Genomic DNA, 12003 nt, shown 5'->3' on the forward strand with positions numbered 1-12003 from the left:
TTAAAACTAACCCGCCCACTTTTGTCAAAAGCATGTTGAAAGTGACACACTTCCTGCTGCCAGTTGGTGGCGCTATAACTTTGACTCACAATAGTTACATCCATCTGATCGGCCTCTTACCACGAACACACTGCTGAAGTTTCATCAAGATCAGTTAATGTATGCAGAAGTTATTCCACTTCGTGTTTCTCTTTTCTCGCCATAAATTCGTTTCCTCGCCACGGCCAAACCGTTCGAGATATCAAAAATCCGTCCGCAATTTAGAATCCTCAATGTCTTGACTTCATGCACACCGAGTTTGGTGGGGATTGGATGAATTCTCTAGGAGGAGTACTTCGCATTCCACAGCAAGCGTTTTCCAAACAACCCATAATAGCCGACTTCCTGTTGGGCTGGCGTAAAACTTAGAGCACGAAAGTTGTTCGGCCCGATGAGATCTATATGTGTACCGAGTTTCATATAATTACATGCAAGTGTGTTTGATTTATGGACAAGTGTTCGGATCCCGTTCCAGGGGGCGCTGTTGAGCCCCCCTGCCACGCCCGGGTACCAGCTTCAGCCCGGCCCTGATGGCCGCACGTTCTGACCTGAGTGCAAAGTTTCAAGAGTTTGAGCACGTTTAAGGCCCCAAAAGCCCCTGAAACCTTGAAAAACAGGAATTTTAAACAAATCTCACTCAAAAGACAAATCCCCCCACCCCTCACACACACAGAGACGCAGAGGCAGAGAGAGAGAGGGAGAGAATTCTCCAAAAAATCACATTCAAACCAAAATATCTCACTTCCTGTTGGTCACAGCTTATGACTATAAATTAGAAAGTTGTCCGGCTTGATGAGAACAATATACATAACGATTTTTGTGACTCTACTTAAAACTAAGCCCCCACTTATGACTAAAGGTGGCGCTACTGAGCCCCTCACCACGCCCGTTTCTGAAACTTTGCACATGTCTACGGGCTAATAAATGTGATGTGTCTGTCGAGTTTCATCCAATTTCAAGTATGTTAAGAGTCTCAAAAGCATCAAAAAAGAATATTAAAGTTTGAAGCGTTGCCATGGCAACAGTATTAAAGATATCAAAAATCCTTTCACAGGTCTACATCTGCCGTGTGTTTACATTATACACATAAAGTTTGAAGCAAATCGGGTAAAAGTAAGAGGGTGATTTCAAAGCATTTTGAAAGGGACACACTTCCTGCTGCCAGTTGGTGGCGCTATAACTTTGACTCACAATAGTCACATCCATGTGATCGGCCTCTTACAACGAACACACTGCTGAAGTTTAATCAAGATCAGTTAATGTATGCAGAAGATATAACACACTTCCTGTTTCCATTATTCGCCATAAATTTGCTTCCTCGCCACAGCCAAACCGTTTGAGATATCAAAAATCCGTCTGCAATTTATCATCCTCAATGTCTTGACTTCATGCTGACCGAGTTTGGAGGCGAATGGATGAATTCCCTAGGAGAAGTACATTAAATTCCACAGCATGCGTTTCCAAACAACCCATAATAGCCGACTTCCTGTTGGGCTGGCGTAAAAAGTAAAAGTACGAAAGTTGTTCGGCCCGATGAGATCTATATGTGTACCGAGTTTCATATTATTACATGCAAGCGTGTCTGATGTATTGACCAAGTTTTCGGACCCCGTTCAAGGGGGCGCTGTCGAGCCCCCTTGCCACGCCCGGGTACCAGCTTCAGCCCGGCCCTGATGGCCGCGGGTTCTGACCCGTGTGCAAAGTTTCAAGAGTTTTCGAGCACGTTAAGGGTCTCAAAAGTGCCCGAAAGGTTGACAGAAAAATAAGAATAAGAAGAATAATAATAATAAAATATAGCTGCGAGCAGCGATTACGGGCCCAAGCCGGTGGCACCGCAACCCCGGTGCCTTTAGTTACCTAAAGGCACCGGGGTGGCGGTACCGCCGGCTTTGGCCCTCCATCGCTGCTCGCAGCTATATTTATATATATATATATATATATATATATATATATATATATATATATATATATATATATATATATATATATATATACATACATACATACAAACACATACATATATATGTATATATATATATATATATTATTGTTCAAAAGTTTGGGGTCAGTAAGATTTTTAATGTTTTTAGGAGAAGTCTCTTCTGCTCACCAAGGCTGCATTTATTGATTAAAAATACAAACAAAAACAGTAATATTGTGAAATATTATTCCAATTTAAAACAGCTGTTTTCAATTTTAAAATATTTTACATAGTAATTCATTTCTGTGATCAAAGTTGAGTTTTCAGCATCATTACTCCAGTCTTCAGTGTCACATGATCCTTCAGAAATCATACTAATATGATGATTGATGCTCAATAAATATTCATTATTATTTTCAATGTTGAAAACAGTTGTGTACAGATTTTTTTTTTTTCAAAATGCTTTGATGAATGTAAAGTTCAAAAGAACAGCATATATTTCAAATATATATATTTTTAACATTATAAATGTCTTTACTGTAACTGTTGATCAGTTTAACTCATCCTTCATAAATAAAAGTACTGATTTATTTTTATTTATTTCCCCCAAAAATAAAATTTTAATTATTACTAACCACAAACTTTTGAGCGGTAGTGTTTAACGTTACAAAAGCTTTAGATTTCAGATAAATGCTGTTCTTTTGAACTTTCTATTCATCAAAGACTGTACACAACTGTTTTCGACATTTAAAATAATAATGAATGTTTCTTGAGTATCAATCATCATATTAGAATAATTTCTGAAGGATCATGTGACAGTGACGACTGGAGTAATGATGCTGAAAACTCAGCTTTGATCACAGGAATAAATAACAGTTTAAAATATATTAAAATAGAAAGCAGCTGTTTTAAATTGGAATACTATTTTACAATATTACTGTTTTTGTTTGTATTTTTAATCAAATAAATGCAGCCTTGGTGAGCAGAAGAAACTTCTCTGTTATGTGCGCGCCACAGACTGCACGCACGTCCGCTTAGAGTTCCGCCTTTTGCCTTCCGTCAATATTACGTTATTAGAAAAATATTTTTTTAGAGAATCGATTTTTTGACATTTGTGAATCGATTCAGAATCGTCCACGTCCGCATCGCGATGCATCTAAGAATCAATTTTTTCTCCCACCCCTAGATTTCATACAACAGGTTAATAAACAGTTACAATTAAGTCACTTACATTTTAGATGCAATGTTGACTGTTTTTGTTCTGTTTCAGCAGCGAAAATAGTTAAACAAAGATCACGGCAGAACCATCACGCATCACGTGTTTTCTCATAACTGAACGATTCAGCATTTTTAACGAATCGGTTGACTCAAAGATTGAATGATCAATCCATAAACATCTGTCTTAATCATGATCGACTCATTCGAACGAATCGTTTGAACGAATGAATCAATGACTCGCTTATTAAGATGGATGCCTGGCGACACCTAATGGCGGTTTAGTGTTGTTTAAAAGCATCATTCTTTCCCACATGTGTGTGATTTGTGTGTGCAACATTATCATTATTTTTCTTTCACTATTATATTAGCGATTTAAAAGCACCCACTCGTGTCACACGTCGATTAACCGGTGGGAAAATATCCTCAGACACATACCTAATAAATGTATATTTAAATACAATATTGGCCTACCTGGTAAAAAGTTTTATATACTATTTTGATGTCCTTTTGGACACAAGAGGGCAGTATAGCCCTATGTTTGCTTTTTTGTTGAACCAAATAGCACTAAATAGCCTGTTTTTAACTTTTTCATTCTTCTTGAATTGCAAAAACAGAATAAAATGGGTTTAGTTGTGATATTTGTATACTTTTATATAGAAATAAATGGTATATAATTACATTTTTAGAAGATTTTTACTTTAATCCCTCGCCATAGCAAAACCGTTTGAGATATTTATTATCCATTCACAATTTAGCATATTTAATGTAGTTTCATCATGTTGAAAAAGTTTGGTACGAATAAAATAAATAGTTTAAGAGGAGTGGCTAAAAATTCAGAGGCTGATTTTGCAAAAAAATTCACATTCAGACCAAAATATCTGACTTCCTGATGGCCAGAGCTATTGAATGTAAATTAGAAAGTTGTCCGGCTTGATGAGAACAATATAGAAACTATTTTTTCTTTACTGTAGTTAAAAGTAACCCCCCCCACTTTTGTCAAAAGCATGTTGAAAGTGACACACTTCCTGCTGCCAGTTGGTGGCGCTATAACTTTGACTCACAATAGTTACATCCATCTGATCGGCCTCTTACCACGAACACACTGCTGAAGTTTCATCAAGATCAGTTAATGTATGCAGAAGTTATTCCACTTCGTGTTTCTCTTTTCTCGCCATAAATTCGTTTCCTTGCCACGGCCAAACCGTTCGAGATATCAAAAATCCGTCCGCAATTTAGCATCCTCAAAGTCTTGACTTCATGCACACCGAGTTTGGTGGGGATTGGATGAATTCTCTAGGAGGAGTACTTCGCATTCCACAGCAAGCGTTTTCCAAACAACCCATAATAGCTGACTTCCTGTTGGGCTGGTGTAAAAAGTAAAAGTACGAAAGTTGTTCGGCCCGATGAGATCTATATGTGTACCGAGTTTCATATTATTACATGCAAGCGTGTCTGATTTATGGACCAAGTTTTCGGACCCCGTTCAAGGGGGCGCTGTCGAGCCCCCCTGCCACGCCCGGGTACCAGCTTCAGCCCGGCCCTGATGGCCGCGGGTTCTGACCCGTGTGCAAAGTTTCAAGAGTTTTCGAGCACGTTAGGGGTCTCAAAAGTGCCCGAAAGGTTGACAGAAAAATAAGAATAAGAAGAAGAATAATAATAAATATAGCTGCGAGCAGCGATTGCGGGCCCAAGCCGGTGGCACCGCAACCCCGGTGCCTTTAGTTACCTAAAGGCACCGGGGTGGCGGTGCCGCCGGCTTTGGCCCTCCATCGCTGCTCGCAGCTATATTTATATATATATATATATATATATATATATATATATACACATACACACACACACACATATATATATATATATATATATATATATACAAGACAGAAAATATTACTTGTCTCTGATTTTATGATACACTCAAAATATTCCACAACAAATCCTTAAATTTAATGTAAAAATAAAAACGAAAGTAAGCCGTGTTGGTCTCACGTAACCCTCTCAGTAGAATCAAAATGTTTCAATATTTGTGATGTATTTGGATGCTAAACTATTCTTTATTATAGGCTTTGTACTTCACTCGTGTTCCAATATCGATGGAAAAAATCATCCTCTTCACACGCGCAAAAATGTGCTTGGAAACATCACAGCGGAGCTCTGCATAATGTGAATGGTACAAATTGTACTACTGACTATTTAAACAGAGCAGTGTAATTCGTATATCTTATGTTGACTATTTTTATTATTATATTGTATTAGGGCTATAATGAACAGGCTGCGATGTCAAGATTGCAATTCTGGAATGTGTGTGTGTGTGTGTGTGTGACGCTGTTGCGGTTGAACAGTGGACACATAAAAACATAAATAAAATGTATTAGTTTATTCCTACTTCCATAGGAATACATTGAAAATGCTCGCTCTACTCCGCACCATTATCAATGTCTGTGCGGACGTCTGTATTTTACTTTCGCTTTTAAGTTAGCGATTTAAAAGCCCTCAGCGGTGTCACACGTCGATTAACCGGTGGGAAAATTGTATCACAGTCACATCCCTAATATATTTATATATAAATACAATAGGCCAACCTGAAAGAGAATTTTACTTGCCCGACCAGAGTAGCCTGATTAGAACGTCAATAAGTCAAGTCAAGTCAAGTCAAGTTTATTTGTATAGCGCTTTTCACAATACAGATTGTATCAAAGCAGCTTCACAGTATTAAATTAAAATAATACAACAAAGTTTGTTTCAAGAGGAATTTATTGATTGATAAAATTAAATTAAATATCCCCAAAATATCCCCAACTGAGCAAGCCAAAGGCAACAGTGGCAAGGAACCGAAAAACTTCATCAAGTGACCTAATGGTGTCCTAAAACTCCATCAGGTGACCTAATGGAGAAAAAAAAACCTTGGGAGAACCCAGGCTCAGTCGGGGGCCAGTTCTCCTCTGGCATTTATGAGCTAGAGGCCGGATTGTAGTTTGAACTGTAGGATTATATGAATGCCTGGCTGAAGAGATGCGACTTTAATCTAGTTTTAAACTGGGAGAGCGAGTCTGAGCAACGAACAGTATCAGGAAGACTATTCCAGAGTTTTGGAGCCAAATGTGAGAATGCTCTCCCTCCTTTGGTGGTTCTGGATATCCTAGGTATGACCAAAAGCCTTGAATTTAGTGATCTTAAAGAGCGCGATGGATTATAGGGTGATAAAAGATCCGTTAAATAGACCGGAGCTAAGCCGTTTAGGGCTTTATAGGTCAGTAGCAATACCTTGTAATTAATACGGAACTTTATAGGTAACCAATGCAGTGATGATAAAATCGGTGTTATATGATCATATTTTCTTGATCTAGTAAGAACTCTAGCGGCGGCATTTTGGACTAACTGTAGCTTGTTTATTGAGGATGCAGGACAACCAGCTAATAAGGCATTACAGTAATCCAGTCTTGAGGTCATGAATGCATGAACTAACTTTTCTGCATCAGAAACTGATAGCATATTACGTAGCTTAGCAATGTTTCTAAGGTGGAAAAATGCTGTTTTTGTAACATGAAATATGATTTTCAAAAGACAGGTTGCAATCGAGTATAACACCCAGGTCTTTTACTGTAGAGGATAAAGTAACAGGACATCCTATGATGTTAAAGTTGTATTGTGCGAGGTTTTGTGGGCGGTTTTTTGAACCGATAAGTATTACCTCTGTCTTGTCTGGATTTAATAAAAGAAAATTACGGGTCATCCAATCTTTTATATCTTTAACACACTCTGTCAATTTGGAAAATTTTGCGTTTTCATCCGGCCGTGATGAAATATATATTTGAGTGTCATCAGCATAACAATGGAAACTAATTCCATGTTTCCTTATAATATTTCCAAGTGGCATCATATATATTGAAAATAACAGAGGGCCTAATACAGATCCCTGCGGCACTCCATAGTTTACTGGAGTTATGATCGATTTTTCTCCATTTAAATAGACAAAATGGTAGCGGTCAGATAGGTATGATTTGAACCAGCTTAGTGCTTGTCCTTGAACACCAGTATAATTTTGTAGTCGATCTAAGAGTAATGTATGATCTATAGTATCGAACGCAGCACTAAGATCAAGTAAAACTAGTATTGAGATACAGCCTTGGTCAGAAGCTAAAAGTAAATCATTTGTGATTTTAACGAGCGCAGTTTCAGTGCTATGATGCGGTCTGAATCCAGACTGAAACTTTTCATAGATCTCATTTTGTTGCAAGAAAGAGCCCAGTTGAGCGGACACCACTTTTTCTAATATTTTAGACATAAATGGAAGATTTGAAATGGGTCTATAATTTGCTAGATTATTATGATCTAATTGTGGTTTCTTAATGAGAGGTTTTATAACTGCCAGTTTAAATGTTCTTGGAACATGACCTAAAAAAATTACTTGGGAATCACTAAAACAAGAGATTATTCTAATTTTATTACATTCATTTTAAGTTGCAATCAACAGTTGTTAATAAATGGATTACCAGTAATCAGTTGATCAATGGTAACAAGGTTGCGCTGCTGAGGCTCATGCAGCTTCTCCAGGAGAAATGTAAACAAATGAGATCAGCACACAAAAAACAAACTCAGTTAACAACTTACTGACTATAAAAATGATAAATATGGAGTTTTGATATATTTTATAACAGTTAAGCAACCTCACTTGACGAGAAGGCTGTTTCCTGAATACAATCACGATTGAAACTGTGACATTGATTTCATACAACAGGTTAAAAAACAGTTACAATCAAGTCACTTACATTTTAGATGCAATATTGACTGTTTTTGTTCTGTTTCAGCAGCGAAAATAGTTAAACAAAAAGATCACAGCAGAATCATCACGCGCATCTCTCAGCAATGTGTTTTCTCATTTCTGAATGATTCAGCATTTTGAACGAATCGGTTGACTCAAAGATTGAATGATCAATCCATAAACATGTCTTAATCATGAATGACTCAGTCATTCAAACGAATCGTTTGAACGAATGAATCAATGACTCACTCATTAAGACGGTCGCCTGGCGACACTTAATGGCGGTTTAGTGTTATGTTTAAAAGTATCATTCTTTCCAACGTGTGTGTGATTTGTGTGTGCAACATTATCAATGTCCGTGCAGACGTCCGTATTTTTCTTTCACATTTATATTAGCAATTTAAAAGCACCCGCTCGTGTCACACGTCGATTAATCGGTGGGAAAATATCCTCAGACACATACCTAATAAATGTATATTTAAATACAATATTGGCCTACCTAGAAAAAAATGGAAATATATATTGTGATGTCCTTTTGGACACAAGAGGGCAGAATAGCCCTATGCATTACTTTTTTCTTTTTTTTTTACTTTACTGTTTTTAATTTTAGAATAAAATTTGAATAAAATTCTTTTTAAAAACAGAAAAAAATGGGTTTAGTTGTAATATTTGTATACTTTTATATAGAAATAAATGGTATAGAATTACATTTTTAGAAGATTTGAGGCTTTTTAGTGTTTCCTTTTTGGACATTAATCCCTCGCCATAGCAAAACCGTTTGAGATATTTATTATCCGTTCACAATTTAGCATATTTAATGTATTTTCATCATGTTGAAAAAGTTTGGTGGGAATAAAATAAATAGTTTAAGAGGAGTGGCTAAAAATTCAGAGGCTGATTTAGCAAAAAAATCCACATTCAGACCAAAATATCTGACTTCCTGATGGCCGGAGCTAATGAATGTAAATTAGAAAGTTGTCCGGCTTGATGAGAACAATATACATAACGATTTTTGTGACTCTACTTAAAACTAAGCCCCCACTTATGACTAAAGGTGGCGCTACTGAGCCCCTCACCACGCCCGTTTCTGAAACTTTGCACATGTCTACGGGCTAATAAATGTGATGTGTCTGTCGAGTTTCATCCAATTTCAAGTATGTTAAGAGTCTCAAAAGCATCAAAAAAGAATATTAAAGTTTGAAGCGTTGCCATGGCAACAGTATTAAAGATATCAAAAATCCTTTCACAGGTCTACATCTGCCGTGTGTTTACATTATACACATAAAGTTTGAAGCAAATCGGGTAAAAATAAGAGGGTGATTTCAAAGCATTTTGAAAGGGACACACTTCCTACTGCCAGTTGGTGGCGCTATAACTTTGACTCACAATAGTCACATCCATGTGATCGGCCTCTTACAACGAACACACTGCTGAAGTTTAATCAAGATCAGTTAATGTATGCAGAAGTTATAACACACTTCCTGTTTCCATTATTCGCCATAAATTTGCTTCCTCGCCACAGCCAAACCGTTTGAGATATCAAAAATCCGTCCGCAATTTATCATCCTCAATGTCTTGACTTCATGCTGACCGAGTTTGGAGGCGAATGGATGAATTCCCTAGGAGGAGTACATTAAATTCCACAGCATGCGTTTCCAAACAACCCATAATAGCCGACTTCCTGTTGGGCTGGCGTAAAAAGTAAAAGTACGAAAGTTGTTCGGCCCGATGAGATCTATATGTGTACCGAGTTTCATATTATTACATGCAAGCGTGTCTGATGTATGGACCAAGTTTTCGGACCCCGTTCAAGGTGGCGCTGTCGAGCCCCCCTGCCACGCCCGGGTACCAGCTTCAGCCCAGCCCTGATGGCCGCGGGTTCTGACCCGTGTGCAAAGTTTCAAGAGTTTTCGAGCACGTTAAGGGTCTCAAAAGTGCCCGAAAGGTTGACAGAAAAATAAGAATAATAATAATAATAATAATAATAATAATAATAAAATATAGCTGCGAGCAGCGATTGCGGGCCCAAGCCGGTGGCACCGCCACCCTGGTGCCTTTAGTTACACTAAAGGCACCGGGGTGGCGGTTTCACCGGCTTGGGCCCTCCATCGCTGCTCGCAGCTATATTTATAACAAAAACAAAATATATAAATATATATATAAAAACAAAAAAAACAAAAACAATATATATATATATTTTTTTAAGTGTGTTTATATATATATATATATATATATATATATTAAATTTTTTGGATGCTAAACATTTGTTTATTATACGCTTTGTACTTCACTCACGTTCCACTATTGAAGGGAAAAATTATCCTCTTCACATGCGCAAATATGTGCTTGGAAACATCACAGTTTAGCGGTGATTACTGTGTTTAAATAGTCAGTACAATTCATACTATTCAGAGCAGTGTAATTTTTATATGTTAGGTTGACTATTTTATTATTATATTTTATAAAGGCTATAATGAACAGACTGCGATATCAAGATTGCAATGCGCTCGCTCTGCACCATTATCAATGTCCGTGCGGACGAACATATTTTACTTTCGTTTTTAAGTTACCGATTCAAAAGCCCCCAGCGGTGTCACACATCGATTAACCGGTGGGAAAATTTTCCCACAGTCACATCCCTAATATATTTATATATAAATACAATAGGCCAACCTGAAAGAGAATTTTACTTGCCCGACCAGAGTAGCCTGATTAGAACGTCAATGACAAAAAAATAACTTGGGAATCACTAAAACGAGAGATTATTCTAATTTTATTACATTCATTTTAAGTTGCAATCAACAGTTGTTAATAAATGGATTACCAGTAATCAGTTGATCAATGGTAACAAGGTTGCGCTGCTGAGGCTCATGCAGCTTCTCCAGGAGAAATGTAAACAAATGAGATCAGCACACAAAAAACAAACTCAGTTAACAACTTACTGACTATAAAAATGATAAATATGGAGTTTTGATATATTTTATAACAGTTAAGCAACCTCACTTGACGAGAAGGCTGTTTCCTGAATACAATCACGATTGAAACTGTGACATTGATTTCATACAACAGGTTAAAAAACAGTTACAATCAAGTCACTTACATTTTAGATGCAATATTGACTGTTTTTGTTCTGTTTCAGCAGCGAAAATAGTTAAACAAAAAGATCACAGCAGAATCATCACGCGCATCTCTCAGCAATGTGTTTTCTCATTTCTGAATGATTCAGCATTTTGAACGAATCGGTTGACTCAAAGATTGAATGATCAATCCATAAACATATGTCTTAATCATGAATGACTCAGTCATTCAAATGAATCGTTTGAACGAATGAATCAATGACTCACTCATTAAGACGGTCGCCTGGCGACACTTAATGGCGGTTTATTGTTATGTTTAAAAGTATCATTCTTTCCAACGTGTGTGTGATTTGTGTGTGCAACATTATCAATGTCCGTGCGGACGTCCGTATTTTTCTTTCACTTTTATATTAGCAATTTAAAAGCACCCGCTCGTGTCACACGTCGATTAACCGGTGGGAAAATATCCTCAGACACATACCTAATAAATGTATATTTAAATACAATATTGGCCTACCTGGTAAAAAGTTTTATATACTATTTTGATGTCCTTTTGGACACAAGAGGGCAGAATAGCCCTATGTATGACTTTTTTTTTTTATTTTTTTTTTTTTACTTTACTGTTTTTAATTTTAGATTAAAATTAGAATAAAATTCTTTTTAAAAACAGAAAAAAATGGGTTCAGTTGTAATATTTGTATACTTTTATATATAAATAAATGGTATATAATTACATTTTTAGAAGATTTTAAGCTTTTAGTGTTTCCTTTTTGGACATTACTTTAATCCCTCGCCATAGCAAAACCGTTTGAGATATTTATTATCCGTTCACAATTTAGCATATTTAATGTATTTTCATCATGTTGAAAAAGTTTGGTGGGAATAAAATAAATAGTTTAAGAGGAGTGGCTAAAAATTCAGAGGCTGATTTTGCAAAAAAATCCACATTCAGACCAAAATATCTGACTTCCTGATGGCCGGAGCTAATG

Source organism: Leuciscus leuciscus, assembly GCF_965113295.1.
Source record: "Leuciscus leuciscus genome assembly, chromosome: 4".
Taxonomy (NCBI): Eukaryota; Metazoa; Chordata; class Actinopteri; order Cypriniformes; family Leuciscidae; genus Leuciscus; species Leuciscus leuciscus.